A 19,262-nucleotide genomic window follows, 5' to 3' on the forward strand; every position below is an offset into this window, starting at 1 on the left:
AAGAGTGAAAAAGAAAGTATTAAAAGTTACTTCACCATAGAAACATACTATGTAATTGATGCCTCATTTACAGAGGATTTGCACAAGAACATTGTGGTTGCCTTAAGCTATACCCAGCTACCAGTCTTTGGGCTGCTATAAATAAGGTTTGTTGAAGTTCTTGGATTGGAAGATAAAACGAAGAGAGAATTTAATCTCAGGAGAAACCATGGTTAACCATTATAATTACTGAGACCAACTCTTTTAATATTGTGTTAATTTTAATGACCTTATTCATCAGAAGACTTATGAAAAGGATGACTAAACCCCAAATGGAGACAGTTAAATGTATTCTGCTTAAACAACAAAGGATTTCAGGGATTCATGGCTCATGTTTAAAACTCAACACACAAAGTAATCTGACTCATAACTCCCTGCTCTGTAATATTAGAAATCTAGGGAGATACTAAAAATTATTAAGCAATGTTAGGAAGAGCAAAGGATTTCAACTAGAGTTTAGTCCCTTTAAGGAATTTCAAAGTTAGATCAATGGTATGGTATAGAATAATCTGATTGGTTTCCTTTACTCCTTCTCCTCCCTATTTTGAGTTTGTAATACCACTACACTAAATATTAGTAATTTTAGACACTCACTTGCCAAATTCTTGTTCAGAATCTCATCATCTCCTGTCTCAAAATATTGCGGTATCTTCTTCTTTGGCTTTGGACATTCAGTCTCATCCTACATATATCCGTGCAGGTTACTGCAAAAACAAGCACCCATAATTGCTCTGGAACAGAAGCAATAGCATTTCTTTCTAGTATGAGCCCATTCTCAGTCTTGGAAAATGAGTCTGAGAATACTGTCTGAGACCTGCCATTTATAGTCCATCCTGGAGAATGCAAGGAGGCAAACCACAGGCACATATATGAAATGGCAGAGAAGAAGAAATTCAACGCTCAGATTTCTTCTCCTTGACTTTACTTGAACGGGGCAAACCAGAGCAGATCCTGAAGGCAGGATATAGGACCAGGTACACCTCTGGGTCCTCACAAGATCAGAATACCTTTGCATGAGACACCTGTGGCAGGGAAAGCACAGCTGAAAAATGTAAGACAAACTGAACACTGATTTCCCATTCTGCTCTGTCCTCTACTCTATAGACGTCTTCAGCGTACCAAAGGATGCAGAAAGGCATTGATTTAGAGAAGACCATGTTGTGAGTCAGACTTGGTACAGGTACAGATAGCCAGGCAATCACCAGTCTCTCCAGAAGTAAATACACAGGTTTTTATGTCTGCAGAGGAAGGTGGGATTTTCCCAGGCAGAAAAGACAATAAGCATGACTGCTGATTACAGGAATGCACTAATATTAAAAAAAAGCATAGCTTAAAATTTATCGCTTTCAGGGAAGTCAATTTACTCTTGCACAACTATGGCATCTAAGGCAAAGCGAAGGAAGTGAAAGAACAAAATACTGACATGGGAAAGGAGGAAATAATGAAGAAATAGACTAAGACACTTGAACCACCAATGCTGACCAGCAATGCTGACGCAGCGGAAAGAAAAGGAACTAAAATGACAGACCGCAGAGAAACTTTTGCCATCTTTCCCTTCATTTCCTGTTTCCTGCACTTTTTTAGGTCACTCACAGCCTCTTATCAGTATCATTCAGTATTGAGAGACCAGGCAACCATGATGCTCACCTCCAAATCTCACTGACTGTATTTTCAAGTAAGTGCCTTTCACTTTCGCTAAAGCTGTCTTCACACTTGCAAAAACCTCTTCACGAACACCTGCACTCATGATACTCCTTCAAACTCCTCCTTAAAACTCTCCTCTCCCATGGTGCTCAGTATAACTTAGAAATACTTATGCTGCTCATGTACTGAAACTCGTGCCTATAAAAATGAGTGTCACTCGTGACACCTACCTGGTCTTTTGCAGATAGATGTAAACAAGCTCTGCCTGTACTGCATGATGGATGGGTATAAGCTGGCTCTGATCAGAAGGTCCATGGTATGTTAACAAGGTGCTGAGTCTCTCAGCAGGACTTTTTAGTTTGAGCTTACACCAACAAATGTGACTTCCGGCCTGGGGCTGGCACAAACAATGCCAGGTTCTGTTTGAAAAAGACCGGAGACACACAAACTCTCATCTTTTTCAAGTTTAGCCAGAGAAAACAAAAATAGTTACATGTAAGTATAAAGACGAGAACAAAACTGAAATTCTCCTGTTACATTTCTTGACTGAAATGGAAATATATAACATTAATATTTTATGATACTGATACACAAAATACTAGCTCTTATTCTAATGCTAAGCAAAAGATTCTTTTCTGATCTATTCTAATCTTTCGGGCATCTTATTTACAATGCAGATTTTACAGACCTGCACATCTTCCACAAGGAACATTCATGCTGGTATTAATGGCATTTATACTTGTGGTCAAGAGAAGAATATAATTTGCAGATAAACTTACCAATTAATTTGACATCTTTGGTTAACAAAGTTTCCTTGATATAAGGAAAAATTTATTAGAAATATGATTTTTCCTCTGACTGAGCTGAGAGATGCTGTCATATAATACAGAAGAATATCTTATATTTATGGAAGAGTGTTTGACATCAATCTGTACTAATTATCTTACAACCTCATGAACGCTTGGCTGAATGGTATTTGGTATGCTATTTCTTCCAGATACTTTAAGATTTTAATTTATTTCAATAATCTACATAATACTTATAATTATGTCAGTAACTAAAATGTAAATATTCTAGCAATTTATATTCCTATGCAAATAATTTGCTCTACAAAGCTACCAACAAAATTAGAAAAGCCCTTACTTAACACAATTAATTATTATTAAAAATGAATAAATGTATTCTAAATTCAATGAGGGAAACTCAGTAAGGGATTTGAGGGTTTTTTTTTTTAAACAATGAAACAGCAATCCTGCTTTCCTAATTACAGTATTAAGAAGCTATATAAGATTTGCCCTGCTGACATCACACCCTAGGCAAGGCGGAGCAGCCTCCCTGGGGGGTGCGTAGGCAGCCGTGCCTCGGGGGTACAGGAAGCGCACAGAAAGCTGGAGAGCTCACGCCTGCGGCGAGAGCTGCGAGTAGGGGAAGCAGCACCCGGGGTGCGGGGTACCTGCCTGTAACACTCTTCCTGCAAGGAGCTAAACTAAACAATTTAATGCACCTTGGTCTTAAAATCCATCTCAAAGCTCTTGGAAACCAAAGCCCTATATTAAGTTAGGGTCTGCAGCATTGGTGAGTCTACAGAAGAAATCAATACCTAAACTAAACCATATAACTCCAGGTGAAATCCTAGACTAGCTGAAGTCAGTGGCCTACTCTCATTAATCAAATAAGCCAGACTATCATTTCAAGAGTTCTGGGCCCCCGACTCCTGTTTAATATTAAATCTTTATCTTCTCTACAGCAGCCCTGGAAAAAGGAAAAGTGTTATCTTGTCTCTCTATTTTTCTTTAATGGCAGAGTTTATTATGGTATTTTTTCTACAGTGAGAATGAAAACAATGTCACTATCAAATCATATTCATCCTAGTGTTTCAGACCTAAATCGCAAACCACATAGCATAAATTGTATGTCTTACCTGACAACTCTGGTTTTCAATTTTATCTGATATGAAATAAAAAGGATGGAATACCTCTTTCCATTCTTTTTTGGGGAGCTGCTAAGAGACATCATTAAATTAAATACAAATACTAAAGAGGTTTTAAAAACATCAGTGTTCTTTGCCTCCTCATAATGTGGCAGGCCAGGACAGTTTTCATTAGATTTCTGTGTTCACCTGTTGCTGTGTCCTCTGTAATACAATTCCCCATTTAAGCTGCACAAGCAACATTTATGATGCCACAGACCCATCATCCCACGGGCCAGATCCCCTGCAGACCTTCTTTGCACTTTTCTGTGATGAGCCTAACACAAAACGGGCTTCAGTTGCATACTTTGTAACTGTGTGTTAACACAACTTCCATATTGTGAGATTACACCAAAACAGAGAAACCTGCAGGTCAGCAAGTGCAAAGGCCCTGACTAAGGGCCATTCTGCCCCCAAACGTTGGGGGAGGTTTTATGACAATCAGTGGGATGCGCTGCAGAGACAAAGATGCAAACCGAGGGCTCTCTCTCTTTCTGTAACTATTGCACTGGATCGTGAAATTAAACTCATCAGGTAGGGAAGATCCTGTACAGATTTCCAGAGATATTGCATGTTCTGGCTAATTGTATCAGCCTGGAATGGCTGATTAGCATAATTAATCTAAGGTTCTGATTACCCAAAGGAAGGAGATGTTCCTGGATGCACAGGTGAGATAAAATGATTGAGATTTCAAGAGGCTAATATACAATAGCTAGAAAGAAAGAGTATTTCAGTCTTGTTTCCTTAAGAAAGGACGAGGGGAATCAGGACAGAATACCTTGTTAAGCCCAGTTCTTTGCTGCAAGTGGGCAGAATGAACAAGAACAATATTGTAAAGTGCCAAAGTTTAACTAGTTTATGACAAAAGACCACACCAGTAACCTGTAATTCAGTATTTTAGTATTATTACCAGTCATCTGTAGTAAAACAATACTTGGTGGTCTCAAAGCAAAGTTCAGTCCTAACTATGCCCAGAAATCACAGAAAAATCCTAAAAGAGATTGAAAAGTCAGGGAACAAAATCAGAGAGGTTAAATAACTCTACCTTTGTCATCACAGTCAGACAGAGAAATCCAGCCATAACAGCCCAGGAAAATGTGTGACCCAGGCAGTCAGTCTTTTCTCTAGGTATACATCACAGGAGTCCCTGTATTACGCTCTTAAAAGAAAACTTCTCTATTGCTAACTGATTGATTTTGTTATTCCATGTCTGGCCTCAGGTCTAACCTAATCCTATCCTAAGTAAAAGCCGCACACAAGTATCTCAAAGAAATATGACAACTCCCAAAGAGGAGAATATAGTAACTATGATGATGTCCCAGTTGTTCTGTCAAGTCACTGGAAGAATATTTTAGAAGTTTCAGATAAGGAGTTAGTGGATATATTTAGATTTTTTTTTTATTGACAGAGTTATATGTTTGGTTATCCTCAAAATAAATCAGGAAAGCTTCAAGAACTGCAATATTTGAGAATCCAGCTCAGTTGTTTTACTATTTTCTATTGTCTCAGGAAAAAAAGGACATTTACATAAGCTATAATGACAAATGCATGATGTTTTTAATGATTACATATAAAATATTTCTTAAGAAAACTTTTTAAAGGATTTTAATTAGGTCAAAGCTGCATTACTGGAAACGGTAATTTTCCCCACAAACGGTAATCTTCCACTTGTTCTCAGTATGGGCACCAATAATGAAACCTTTCCTGTTCACAATACTATTCTTCATCTCTTATCTTCGGAGAATTACTGTGGGATTTTCACTGAAAACTCTCTGCTAATTCAATCATTTGTTCTCTGTTGCCAGTGCCAACAAAGAGGGCACTCATCAGGTACAAACTGAACTGGTGCTTCAATGTTGTTTCTGTATAGGCCACCATGCAGTCACAGCCAAGAAATCACTACTTGTTACTCCATTAGGAGTACAGAACACTAAGGAAAATCTTGATCTGAGGGGTCTTCAAAAGTACTAGCTAACCTTAGAAGATCTTTGAATTCTTACTGCCCTCGTTCTTTCAAACACAGGCTTTATTAGTCAAAGACAGTTTCGCCTTTTTGCCATCTTTGCAAGCATTTTCAAATGCTGTAAAATTTCATCACTGGGCACGAACTTTTAGATAATGAAAATTAGATTTCATTCTACTGGAATGAACAACAAAAGAAAATGGTAAATGAGACACCAGGAATGGATTTATCATTGAGCAACAGATGCTGTAAGCCCCATTACAACTAGCTGGCCTAACACATCCCGCCCTACCACATAAAATAATCTCACTCACATGCTTGCTGATGATCAGTCCCGTCTCCATCTAGACCAGGCAGTTATCCTACCCTGGAGACAAACTGCAAAGACAAAAAGTCAGAGTTGATACAAATATTTTGCCAAGAAGTGCACAACAGCTGCACAGCCTTTCAGGTGAAAAAAACTCAAATGGCTGCAGCTATGTTACACTGACTGCCATAGAGCAGATGGAATATGAGACACTTCCTCAAACTATAAAAATCAGCTATTCTGAGCAGAGTGAAGGCACTAGCAGCAGGGAAAGGAACATATCATTCTGCAATAAAAACTGACAGGACATTTGAGTAGTTCATTAAAACGTGGAAACGTTCTCCTTAAACTCAAACAAGTTTCCTAATCTTAGTGACTGCCTGAGTGAATGAACGAATAGCTTGATCAAAAATTTGGCAGAATTGTAAAGAAGCCTAAAAATACAATGAGCTTTACGCTCTAATGTCCACAGGCTCAACAGGCAAAGCTATGCTTTATCAATATTACATGTTCCTTTAGCCCTCAGAATATATACTACTATTCAGAATGCTATTAACTTGCCTCTAAATCTTAATTCTATGGATAAATAAATAATTGCCTTTTTTACTTTGAGATACTCTTGATTAGAAAAGATGCTTTCTTTCAGGTGCACAACTAAATCCTGCCAGATGAAGCCTCCTGCCAGCACTGTAGGAAGAAGGCATGTGCTGATCCCTGGGAGTTTCATCTCAGGAAGGTCCTGTGGTTTCTGCCCTCCACAAACACAGTTTTGTGACAAACTCACCAGCGTAAGGGATATAATTGAATGAGTGAAAAAAATAAGTGAAATCAAAGTGCTGTGAAATTCCCACAAGCACCTCCTCAGTCAGGAGCCTAGGCATCCTATTGTTTAGGAAAAATATTCTGCAAGGGCTATCTGTTCTTAGGCTGAAAATAAAGGTCTGTATACTTTCAAATGCCTGCCTAACTCCTTGCCCACAATTTATTGGTTACTCTGTGCTGGAGAGGATCAGTCTGACTCTCCGAGCACTATGCCAAGTGAAAGGGAGACATGCACAGGAGAGAGGAGAGGCTTGTCTCGTCACGTGTCGCCAGGGGCTCCCACAACACTGTACCATTTCTCATGTTAAATGGGGCTGCTTTATTTTAGACCCTCAGAAGACGACATTTCTCTAGGCTAATGTACTAACCTTCAAAGTATTAGCTTTCTGCAGTCAAGCACTAACTACTCTCCTAATACTAGGAGGAAGATGCCGTTAGCTTTATCCATAGCTACATGTCCAAAAAATTCACTGCTGTCAAGCATGATCCACATGCCGCCCTTGGCTTCTAGAAGAAATAAACTCTCCTGTGATTCCTAAGCAAACAAAAGAGGCCAAATACTAAGTTCATACAACTAGTATTAGGACCTGCAGGGGGGGGACATCCTTTCCAGGCTCCTCATTCCACAGGCCAAGTATTTTCATGGCCCCAGCTTGTCTCGCTATGAGTTTAGGTACACTATTTTCAAAATATATAATTACTTTTGTCAATGCTTCTTTTTAACAAACACGAGTACGCATGCCACCTATACCCTGGTGCTTTTGCTACTCCTCAGAAAGATCTGGATGGAAAATGAGACTTGGTAAGATTAGGCAGCATGCTAGTAATGGAAGAATTGTGCTGTCCATTTGAATTTTACTTTAATTTCTCGGTTAACAATTCACCTTTCTTTTTGCCAAGATGATTAGGCACAAGAGCACTATAGCAAATCCTGCATTCCCTGCTAGAAAAGCAATTCCATGTTCAAAAGCTAGAGCCCTTGGGCTAATTAGAACAGCTAAGATACTGTGATCAGAGATGAATTAATGCTTTGTATCAGATCCTGCTTTAAGTTACAATCTCTCACTAAATTCCCTCACTAGTGCTTTTTATTTTCATATAGAAAAAAGATATACAGCAATTTTTCTAATCGACTTGCTGTAGATTTAAGAATAGTTTGCTAAATGTTTATTTGGCTTTATTAGAATACATTAGGACTTTGTCTCAGTAACACCTTGTTTTAACTATATTATAACCTATTAAACCACTGCACAGGATATAGAGAAGGGGAACCATAATGCATTGGGTATTTTATGCTCCAGCATGTATTCCTTATTATTTTCTCACTGCAATGGTAAGGGTAAGGCTACTATAATCTAGTACTAGTAATAGGTATTACTAATCTACTAGGTACCAGTAATCTTCTGTAGTAGTCAATACCCACAATCTGGCTAAATTTCACATATGGGTAATTCTATAAAGTTCAGTGAGGCATTTTTGTACCAAAGGAAGCCTTTCCACTTTATAAGTTTTTAGAAGTCTTCAGCATTCATGTGCCTGGCATTTCCATTTGCTTGCTCATTTGTAAGCCTTTCTCTAAGTCTTTTTCATTATTTCCACTGTCAAGCTATAAAAGCCAGGGCTTACTGGTGAAAGGATTTAGAAAAGGCTGAGAAATTTGATAGCAGAGTAAGAAGTAAATGAATCCAACCATACCAGCTATCTTAGATCATATTTCTATAGTGGCATCTCTTGTGATGCTGAAAACCAAGAAAATACATGTAATTGTTTATAAATTTAGCAAAAACCCTAAAAACTGGAAGTTTGATAAACATTATTTTTTCTCATCTGCATGCTTAATCTGTTGCAAGTTTATTAGAGCATCTTGATTCACGTTTCTGCCATTCACAAGTTTATGTCAATTGATCCACAATATACTTTGCAAAAATATTTGATACTATCTTGAAAAAATAGTATCTTACCTACAACAATACAGTAACATTATTTTCAAAAATCAGAAGCTACTGGTTCTACTTAAAGCCAGGAATATTTGTGTAAACACATAAAGCCTACAAAAATGCTTCATGAAAGCTTCAGACAGCACATCTGCTCTTTAGACAGCACACATTAGGCTCTTTTCTGTTTACTCAGCCCCTATGGGCAGAAGACCGAGCTTCAGTGTTTCTGAGCATTGCATTCCCTCAGCAGCCACGGGCCTCCTAACAGCCTGAATCCCTCAGTCAGATTAACGATAGTGGGACACTATCGGTAGTCAATGACAAAGGACCTTCCCCCTCCAAGAAACCTTGCCGCTTTCAGATGTGACAAACCTATTGACAAATTTCAGCCCCCTGAAGAACCAGTGAGAACAAAATCATGTTCATCATAATTTAAATGTATATTTTTAAAATATACAGCACTCATTTGTATTTGTTCAGAAAGAAGAGTTTTCCATCTGGAATTTTAGGCTTTGATGCTTCTTGGACATACATAATGGCAAAAGAAGTTAGACAGATCTAATGCCAATATAATGGATACTAGTAAAAGAGATACTTAGAAAAGCTAGTCAATGCGTAAAGAAAAAAAGTATTTGAACCATATACACAGACTCGCAATTCAGCAGTCACAGACGACTCACAGGCGGCAACTATCTCCAGCAGTTACAAACATGCTGGAGGATGAGAAAGGAAGAAGGACAAGCAGAGACCCAACTCCCACCTCTCAACAGATGGCTAAGATCTGGTAGCAATTTTGATCCACTTTCATCACTGTGTCTAGCAGACTTCAGTTATTCACATGCTATAAAAGTTGCAATGTGTTTTTCCTCACACTTCCTATTTCTTCACTTCGATGTCAGAGCCATAATTTTGCACCCCCTCCACCCAGCTCCAGTGAGATTTTCTGTATTTCCTTAACCTGGCATATTAACGTGCAGAAAGACCAGCTAGCTTTTCCCACTGGAGGTGGGAGCTTGCTTTTACTGTGAGCCCTGGGATATTTGTCTGTAGAGCTGAAGAGGGAAGCTACACAGAAGACACAGAAGAAGTCACTGCATTAGGAAGTAAATCATGTGCAATACATGCAGGTATTATTGTCACTGGATTTAACAGAGCAGCTTGCTACATTTTTCATTGTCATGTCTTTAGCATCAAGTAGTTTAGTTTGTTTAAATTAGCCACAAATCTGTTTTCTGTGGTTAAGAATTGGGTCATCTAGATGCCAGTGCAAAATCATAGCAAACAGTATAAGAAAAACATGTGAATGTTAACACTGATAAACGTCTGTACCTCGCGGCAGGCATTCACAAAAACCACCCAAGTGTCTGCTGGTTCCCATGTTGGGGGTCACAGTGCAGCTTCCCAGGTTCAGACAGCCGGTAGCAGCACTAACTCTCCCAAACACCGCCACTCCTTCCGCTCGCTCAGACCTGCTTTTTGCGGCTTGCTGCACGCTAACTCCTTGCTGAGGACCATGCTGTCTGTTAGTCTGAGTTCACAGACCTTGTGGACTCTGAGGAGCAGTGATTCAATTAAAATTCACCGTGTTCGGTATGGCTCATAACACTAGCTATTTCAAGTTCCTGGCACTTGCCGTTTAGCTGCGGCTAAACACACTCAACGGGCGGTAGCATAGCCTTAGCTACTGGGCAGCGCACAGCAATCCATGAATCTGATGTGAAAGTAATTTTCTCTGGTTCTGCCAGCCACACTAATCAACCCCTTCGCAGTTGTGCAGCAGCGCTAGAGGCTGCTTTCGAAGCCCGCGCTGACACAGAGGCAGCAAGACCCCTTGCACAGGGCTCCCTGGAGCCTCTCCTCGCTTCCTCAGGTCACAGTGAAGCTGCTAGATGCACCAACTGAGGCTCTTTGCATCAACTAAGATAATGCAAACTCAGGTCGTGTCCAAGATATGGGCATATTTATACAGTAGTGGTAGTACTAAATCCTTCAGGTCGCCTATGAAGTTATTGCATATACATATAATATCCAAATACTGCAATTATAAATATATATGCATATAAAGATGTATTTCTTTTTAATGAATAACGCTAGGTTCAGCAAAGCATATTGCACATAGTATCTATCACTGGGATTTGCTTGTAATCCATGACAGAGGAGATGTCCAAGCTCAAAACCGGAATGCACGTTGTCAGCCGCCGGCATATGGGAGCGCCTTGCATGGTGCTTATCTCCCTGCTGGATTAGCATTGCGGTCCTTTGAGAAAACTTTGTGGTATAGGAGAAATCATTTCAAACACCTGCCACTCTAGGAGATATGAATTGCTACCAACCACATAACATTCACAGCCACAGCATTAAAGACTACTGAAATTTGTAAAATACGAATGTGCATACTTGAAACAAGAAGAAAGTCCCTCTTGATTAAGATTTCTGAAAGATACTTGTCATTCTCTATACCTTTGCTGATACGATGCTAAGTCAGATGACCCAGCAAATGTTACATATGGTAACAAAAAATACAGGTATTAAAATAAAATATTTTTTTCACTAAGTGATTATGTTACAATTGATGGTAAATGCTTTTTGCTACTTTGTTTTTTTTTTTTTTTAAATAAGAAGCTGTCTTCCAACTTGCCAATAGTGACAATAAGCAAATACCTAGGAAGGTCATGGGGCGGGAGGAAGAAAAAGCTACAGTACAGCTGCATGTACTTAAATGCAAGAAGAGCATACCTTACAATAACAGGAAAATAAAGACATAAAGATGCAAGTGTCAGCATTTGCCTAAATGTACTACTGGGGATGAAGACAGTGGAAGAAATTAACTGTCTGTATCTGATTCTGTAGATTTTGTTTTATTTCAGTCAGATAGCAGACCTCCTTGTACATATTTTAAAAGATAGACAAGAAAACAAGAGTTCCAAAAAAAAGCGCACAATCTCGATTTTGGTAGAGACTGAGTGTAACTGCTCATATTCATCAAACATTTTGCTTTCCCCCTCCTTAAAGGATCCAAGATTTGTTTCTGAGTATGATGAGTAATAGATTTGTTTTTTCCCTTCATGACAGATTTTCTTTTCCCTTCCCCAGTAAATAAAATTATCTGTAAATTATCACACTAGACAGAGTGAAGGCAGGGAAAAGAAATTGATTGTCAATGCAATGCACTGCCTCTTAGCTTCAAAAATGCATATGATGCTAATAATGAATAACGCTCTTAGTCTCATGTTTTCACAGAGGCATTTTGTGAAGGGTTGACTAAACCTAGTTATCAGTTTCAATGTGTGTATTATTTTTCAGCTGGGGTCATATTCTTTTCCTAAATGGTATTGTTGACAAGCGTAATGAGACATTTTTGGCACAGTGCTCATTTACCAGGTGCAAATGTGTTCATTTCCTTCCTGCCCCATTTTTCACACCTCTAATTCCAGTGAAGCCTCTCTCACTACGCTTTTCTCCACCTAATATAAAACACAAGGCATGGAGATCTGAAATTGAACTCCAGATATTTTAAGTAAAGAGTGCATGAGTCAATTCTCAAGAACAACAAAGAAATGGCTACTGGTCTGTTTACACACTCCACAATATGTTTGTCTTTCTAGGGAGATAGGACTGGAACCAGCTTATTAAACCCAGTCCCCTTTTATTGTAGGCAACAATACTATGTACTGTCTTTCATAAACTGTGTGCAACCTTAAAATTAATTACATTTTGTGTCCACAACTCCTGCCTGCCTATTCCAGAGCAATACATCTGTTCTAGCTAGAAATCATCTGATAATCTCTGCTTAAAATTTATTTATAACTAGCTTGTTACAATTTAGCTTTGTGTTATCATTGTCTTTTAGTTCAAATCCTCCTTTTTGCTCACTGGTATTTAATTTCTTCATCTGTTTAGAGACAGAAATGCATAACAGGCCAAACTTTTATGGTTGCTTTTAAGACTGGCTCTTCATTCGTGATTATCCTAGCAGTTTCTCCTTGCAACTACTCCAGTTTCACATTATCTTTCTGAACAGAGGTGACCAGGTGACCAGTTTAGCGTATCCTAGATTCAGTCTACTTGTATCTTTCACAAAGGTACTAATTTCTGCTGTAAACACCCCTGCACAGACTCCTCAAACTGCATATACATTTTTGCATTTTTGCATCACTCAGTAGCTAATAGTTTTCTTGTGATCAGCAAGAAACCTTTGCACAGAGGTGGTTTTGACCTTCGATACTAATAGCTGAGCCTCCAGCTTTGCTGTATTCTTATACTTTCATTCTATTTCTATCATTACAACCCTCACTATCATCCATTCTTTTCTATTTAATATTCTACTGCTTCTCCAAACTGATGTCATCTTCAAAGCTGAATTATAAGCAAATTAATTAGCACATTTGTACTTGCTATGCCAAGATCATTACTAAAAATAACAAGAAAAATTTCTTGGGGAATTTTAAATTCATCAGTTTGACACTTTCTCCTTCAGTAAAAACAGTTGTTATATATTGCATACTAGTTTTTACTGACCTTTAATTTTTTTTGTATACAGGTACACACAAATCATTAGTTCTGCACCTGAATTAAACATTTTCTGTTCAGTATTACTGCAAATATGCTCTGAAAATCCAGATTAAATTATTTCTCAGTTATCTTCTCAAAAGTAACACCTTAAGCTTGATTTACCATAGGTAAAACCACATCATACTTTATTCTACTTCCCATTAACATTGTTATTTATTTATTCTTCTTGTTAAAAAATCTGCTTCTGGTAAAAAAAAAAAAAAAAAAAGGGGGGGCGGGGGGCTCTGAAGACTTACATTCTATTTAGATTAATCAAGAACCCATAAATGCCTCCACTTCTAAATTTTTTAGAGCTTGATCTTTTAAAATACAAAATCTACCCTTTTCATATTTCAGTTCAAGGTAAGAAGGATTTAAACAGTTGCTTCCTAGTCTACTCTATTTTCTACAACAAGCTCTTCCATAATATCCTCATTAATAAGGAAAAACACATCTAGACTAGAACAGTTTCTCACAGATTCAGTTATTGTTTTGTAAAGAAATGTGTCACCTCTCCTACACTAGAATATGTCGCCACTATTATTGTTAGCAAAATTTGTTCTTCAATCTAATATTGTTATTAGGGCAACATATATTGCCCTAATCATCTACACAGAGTTCATGAAAAAAGCTGGTCAGGAGCTTTTCTTCACAGAGATTTTTCTTCAAAAGGTGTTTGGACATTTTGTAAACTGAAAATTATTCAATTTTCATTTGCAATTAAAATGAGGTGCATCTTTCTAAGTTGGTTTCATTCTAGTTTGGACATTTAAGTTTTGCTGAAACCTCCTGAAACATTTTCTTCTGAGTCCACTCAATGTTAAACTGAACTTTCCCAATTGTGGTTCACTGGTTCACAGGGACATAAATAATAAAAGCTTACAATTTCACATGTAAATATTGATGTCCTGAAACAGCTGTCAAGATCTGCAAAAGTTGGAGAGAAACTATAATTTGAGTGACACGTAAAAATTTAACATGCATGTTTAGAGTCCACTCTTGTCCAGGCTTACTGGCGGGCATTTTGCTAAACAAATTCTAATTTCTTAAAGCTATACCTTTACAGAGTTGATCAGATTCTTTCCCTCAAGCTCTGCAAAAGAAAGCATACAGGAGAGCAGACTTCTGGGGAAAAGATGGGATAGGTATTAGGGCACTATTTTAGAATGAGTTCACCCCTGGATTTTAGCAAGGGCCCTTGCCTTTGAAACGTGATCCGTCTCCCTCAAGCTTCGCTGGAAGTACACAGTGCTGGCTGTAGAAAGCCTGCGACACTACTCACTATTGCTGTTATTTTCGAAAGCATTAAGCACTCATAACCATTTTTGAAAAATCAACTTCTAAATACTTAAATTCAAGAATGAAGGATTATGACTGAAGCTAACCTTTACCAATCCACAATACGTTGTTCTCAGGTGAGCCGCACCTATCCGCTCTAGATTTTGGGAGGTGTGGGGGCAACAGTTCTTGCTCTTAGTTATTCCCAAGGCACACTAAGAGTTCATGGCCACACACAAGAAAGAATTATTTTTCTTTCTACTGAAGAGATGATGAGCAATAATACAATCCTCATTGTACAACTTCAGCAGAGGGACTAACACCACCAATTATCTCACTCTGCCATGTCCTTTGCACTCTGTTCTGTGTTAGAAAGGGCACAGGGAAAATGAGGTCCTGAACAGGACAATAAGTTACTGAAGACAGATAACAAATCAAAGCAATTAAAATAACTTATGACTTTAGAGCAAGAGCACAAAGGTCCCTCTGGTTTTGAACTAGAGAACTGCAAACCAAGTGCATTCACGGAAGAGGGGTGTTTAAAGCAAGAGAAACGTCTTCTCAGCCCTTTCAGCTGAAGTTTTTGATCAAAGTACAAAGTATATGACCTGTAACAATAGATGGGAAAAGCAAATTCTTCTTATTCCAGGGGCATTATGGAGACTCTGTCTTTAAATCCCAAACAGAAGTCTTGACACAATTCTCCCTCTAGAGAGATTAAAAGATGTAAGCATATATGACAGTGGCAATCACTCTATTTAATGTGCTACCAAATGATGCTAAGATACTACGATAATGAAGCTTTAAAGAACATGAATAGAATAGAATTTGTTCCGGCAAATTACTGACTTGCTATCAAGTAGCACTTAAGAAACTGGAAAGAGAAATGCTAAAAGAACTAAGTAGGGCAGCAACGTGTAGTTTTAAGGTCTGATGCCTCACGTTCCCATTGGAGTGCACCAAAAATGAGATGAAGCCTTTAGGATAAAATCGAATCTGGTAAAAGGATAAGCAAACAGCATGTGGATGTCACAAGTTTTATCAAACTCCAGCACTTAAATGCATTTAAAATGGTTTCCAGGCTTTATATTTGCCTTTTGGACAAGGGTTAACTCTGCTTTCTGTAACACAAATCCAACATACGTCCTTTCAGTTGCTATGCTGCAAAAACACATAAATAAAAGCAACAGAACGGTACATTCGCAGAAAGCCTGGAATGCTCAACTGCTGTAGGGCAGGTACAAATCTTTTTTACAATGACACCACTAAACATAGTCTATCCTGCCTTCTAAACTGTAATGAAAAAGGGCCTTTGTCATTTCATACGCCCTAAAAAATATTGGGTTTAAAGCATGTCTCCTGCAATAATACTGCCAACAAATACTGCAAAGCTTTCAAAAGTTTAACTTTTGGCATCAGAGAATTTCTTACATATGTTGCTTTGAATCAAGAACAGGAATTCATTTATACTCTGTAACTGATCACCTACAGGGTTTGCTACAATATACTGTGAGCTGCCGCCAATCAACATCTACAATGAAAAGCACTATTAAAGCCAAATCTCCAAGCATAAAAAGAGGATCTCATCTAGCAGTAAAGTGTTATTTATAGGATAGTGATCTAATTTCTCATGCAACAGACTTAAAAAAGCAAGGAACTGTGTTACATTCATTCTGAGTAAGTGAAAGCATATCACTGAACAAGGAACGTATGAATTTAACAGCAAGGTGCAACTTTGCTTAAATCATCACAAATATCAAGTTCTTGGAAAAGCAGCTACAGTTGGTCAAGATTTGTTCAAGAGAGTTTTAACAAAAATTAGCCATTTTCAAAACTAATCCTTTATCAAATTAGAAAATTTCCATACTTCAACTCTCTCTTTCCCCTCTCCGCTTCCTTTTTCTTTTCTTTCTAGCCATTGGGGTGGGGGGATGTTATACCTCTTTTTAATTTTTTTTTTACTCCATTTTTAAATCCTTTTCAAGTTTCTAAAGTTTTTGGAGCTCTAAAATGAAAAAACAATGTGCCAGTGCTTCTCCTTCCTAAACCTCCAGTACAGAAGAAGCGTTAAAGAACTGAAAAAAGGGAACGCAATAAATTCCTTCACGTGCCACACACTACATAAATGGGCTGAAGCACAGAAGAGAAAAATGGAAAAGGGAAAACAAAAACTGCTTTCAAAAATTTATACTTCAGTATTCCTATATTTCAGTATTGTTTTAAATAATAAAATATTTCATTTAAATTCCTATCAATAGTTTAAAAAAACAAAACAAAACAAAAATTTCACAGCAAACCTTGCAAAGTGAAAGACCTCTGAAAATATTTAACTGGATATGGAATGGCATTTAAGCAGCACCGTATCTTTTTCTAGTGGCCATCTCAGGAAACATACAGTGTGATGCTACTACCCATTAAAATATTAGAGATGCAATAGAGCAGATAGCGTATTTGCACATTGGTAAGTCCTGTGGGAGCCCTTTATGTTATAATCTCCAGGGTTTCATTTATGTTTCTGTCATTTCCATCTTATGATAAACACTGTTTAGTTCCACAAGTCTCAGCCTTTGGTCCACCCTGTAGGAACAGGTTTAGAACCACTAGAGTCAGTATAAGGATCCTCACTGTGGTTTTTACAGTGCTCATTATAAATGTTGCAGATATTTTTTCTTTTAAATTCATAGTGTTCACTTTTGACAAGAAAGATCCTCAAATGATCCTTGGCCAAGCTGTACAAAGTATCTGTAAAATATTGACCGATTCTGACAGTTTTTATAATGCACTCTCAAGGTGTGACAGAACTTACAGAACATTCTTGAGCTCTCCCGCTGAACAAACACCTAACAACTTAACTTGAATTCTTTACCTTGAAGATTATCTTGAATCTCTACCATTTGAAAAGTTGTAGATTTTTTCCTTGAACTTAAATAATTTTCATCTCCTTTTTCTCTCTTTTTCAGAAAATGAAAACATGAATGTTATCACTTTTGCCAGTTTCCAATGTGCTACCAGTGACATTTTTTTCCCCTAAATATCAATAAACATAAATTCGAAGGCAGCAAAAGTGCAAAAAGTGATATTAAATTACATGAAAAAACCACAAAATATGCAAGTCAAACTTGTCTGTGAGTTTTTATTTCTGCCCTCTCAGAAGGGGTGAAAACACCTCCACTGTTCTTATAACACAGAATAACATTCCATGTCATTATTGCTGGAACAGTAATACACGTGTCGCCAATTCTTCAACAAACATCTAGTGACTAACTACAAACCTTATATCAAGCCGAATGCTATGCATCCAGCCTTTTAGCAGTAGTAACAATCCATCTGTTGTGCTTTATTACTTCTATGAGTCATAAACTTAATTTTAAATTAGGTGATTAAATAGTGGTGTAATTCACTTAGATGATAAAGGGATAATATTTTGCTTGTGGTTCCAACTGTTTACCTGGAATTATATTAGCTGGAGCTTAGGGCATAACTGTGTGCAAGCCAGTTAATGACTGAAAACAAACACAAGGTTTTACGTTTAGAAGTTAGAAGACTAATATAATTTTGCAGAAAATAATCTTGATCTCAACATTCCACGTTGTATCTGTGCACACTTCTGAACGACAAAATGAATAACAGATAATGATTGCTTTTTCCATTGTTTTTCAGCTAGCGAAGTACACTAGTCTTTCCCTTATACCCTAATACTGGCTACAGGCATTATAGGTCAAGGTTTTGGGACAGCAACACCACCTTTACCAAAATGTTGACACTCTACTTACCTTTCCAAAGCGGAGGGTTTTACAAGGTCACATGAAATCCTCCCTTTCACCTTTGCTTTATTCCACTGATTAAATGACAGGCAAGTTTTCTATTGACTTAACTCAAGTAGAGAAAAAATATGCTTTTTTTCCAAATAAAACCTGAAAACAATGTTCACCAAGCGTTCCAGGTGATTCAATATATATATATATGTATTTTTTAAATTGAACTTCAGTATCCTTAGCATACAGAACTATATAAACTGTGCCATGAAGTAGAATGAACCATAAACACTTCTTACCTTTTGGTTCCACTATGCACATGTCCTTTCACATTTGTTCCTCCATGGTCCTACTCTGAAAGACTTGCATTTGCACGTGAAATAGCATTGTGCGTGGAAGCAGACTGTCCCTGTTTGACTGGATCTAGTTCCTAGATTAATGTATATCTGAGCCCAGGAGTTGCTATTGCTAATAAGCATACTCCCAGCACTGCAACAGGTAGGACCTAAACTTGTCTGCCTGCCAAGCTAGTAAATTAGTGCTGAGGGAGCTGGCGGATGTTATCGCTAGGCCACTCTCCATCATCTTGGAAAGGTCCTGGAGATCAGGAGAGCTGCCTGAGGACTGGAAGAAAGCCAGTGTCACCCCAGTCTTCAAAAAAGGCAAGAAGGAGGAGCCAGGAAACTACAGGCCTGTCAGCCTCACCTCCATCCCTGGAAAGGTGATGGAACAGCTCATCCTGAAGGTCATCACTAAGCACCTGGAGGACAAGAAGGTGATCAGGAGTAGTCAGCATGGATTCACCAAAGGGAAATCATGCTTGACCAATCTGAGAGCCTTCTATGATGGGATGACTGGCTGGGTAGATGAAGGGAGAGCAGCGGACGTTGTCTACCTGGACGTCAGCAAGGCTTCTGACACTGTCTCCCATCACATCCTCCTAGGTAAACTCAGGAAGTGTGGGCTAGATGAGTGGAGAGTGAGGTGGATTGAGAAC

The 19,262-nt window shown here is 38.1% G+C and overlaps 1 long non-coding RNA gene across 1 annotated transcript; it reads left to right on the forward strand.

Moving 5' to 3' along the window:
• The first annotated feature begins 1,654 nt into the window (after positions 1–1,654).
• Positions 1,655–17,608, forward strand: LOC138061110 (uncharacterized). The gene is made up of 3 exons (XR_011134759.1): positions 1,655–1,714; positions 6,569–6,710; positions 17,471–17,608. It is a non-coding gene; the product is annotated as an uncharacterized lncRNA (long non-coding RNA).
• The last annotated feature ends 1,654 nt before the right edge of the window (positions 17,609–19,262 follow it).

This window comes from Struthio camelus, chromosome 15 (genome assembly GCF_040807025.1).
Source record: "Struthio camelus isolate bStrCam1 chromosome 15, bStrCam1.hap1, whole genome shotgun sequence".
Taxonomy (NCBI): Eukaryota; Metazoa; Chordata; class Aves; order Struthioniformes; family Struthionidae; genus Struthio; species Struthio camelus.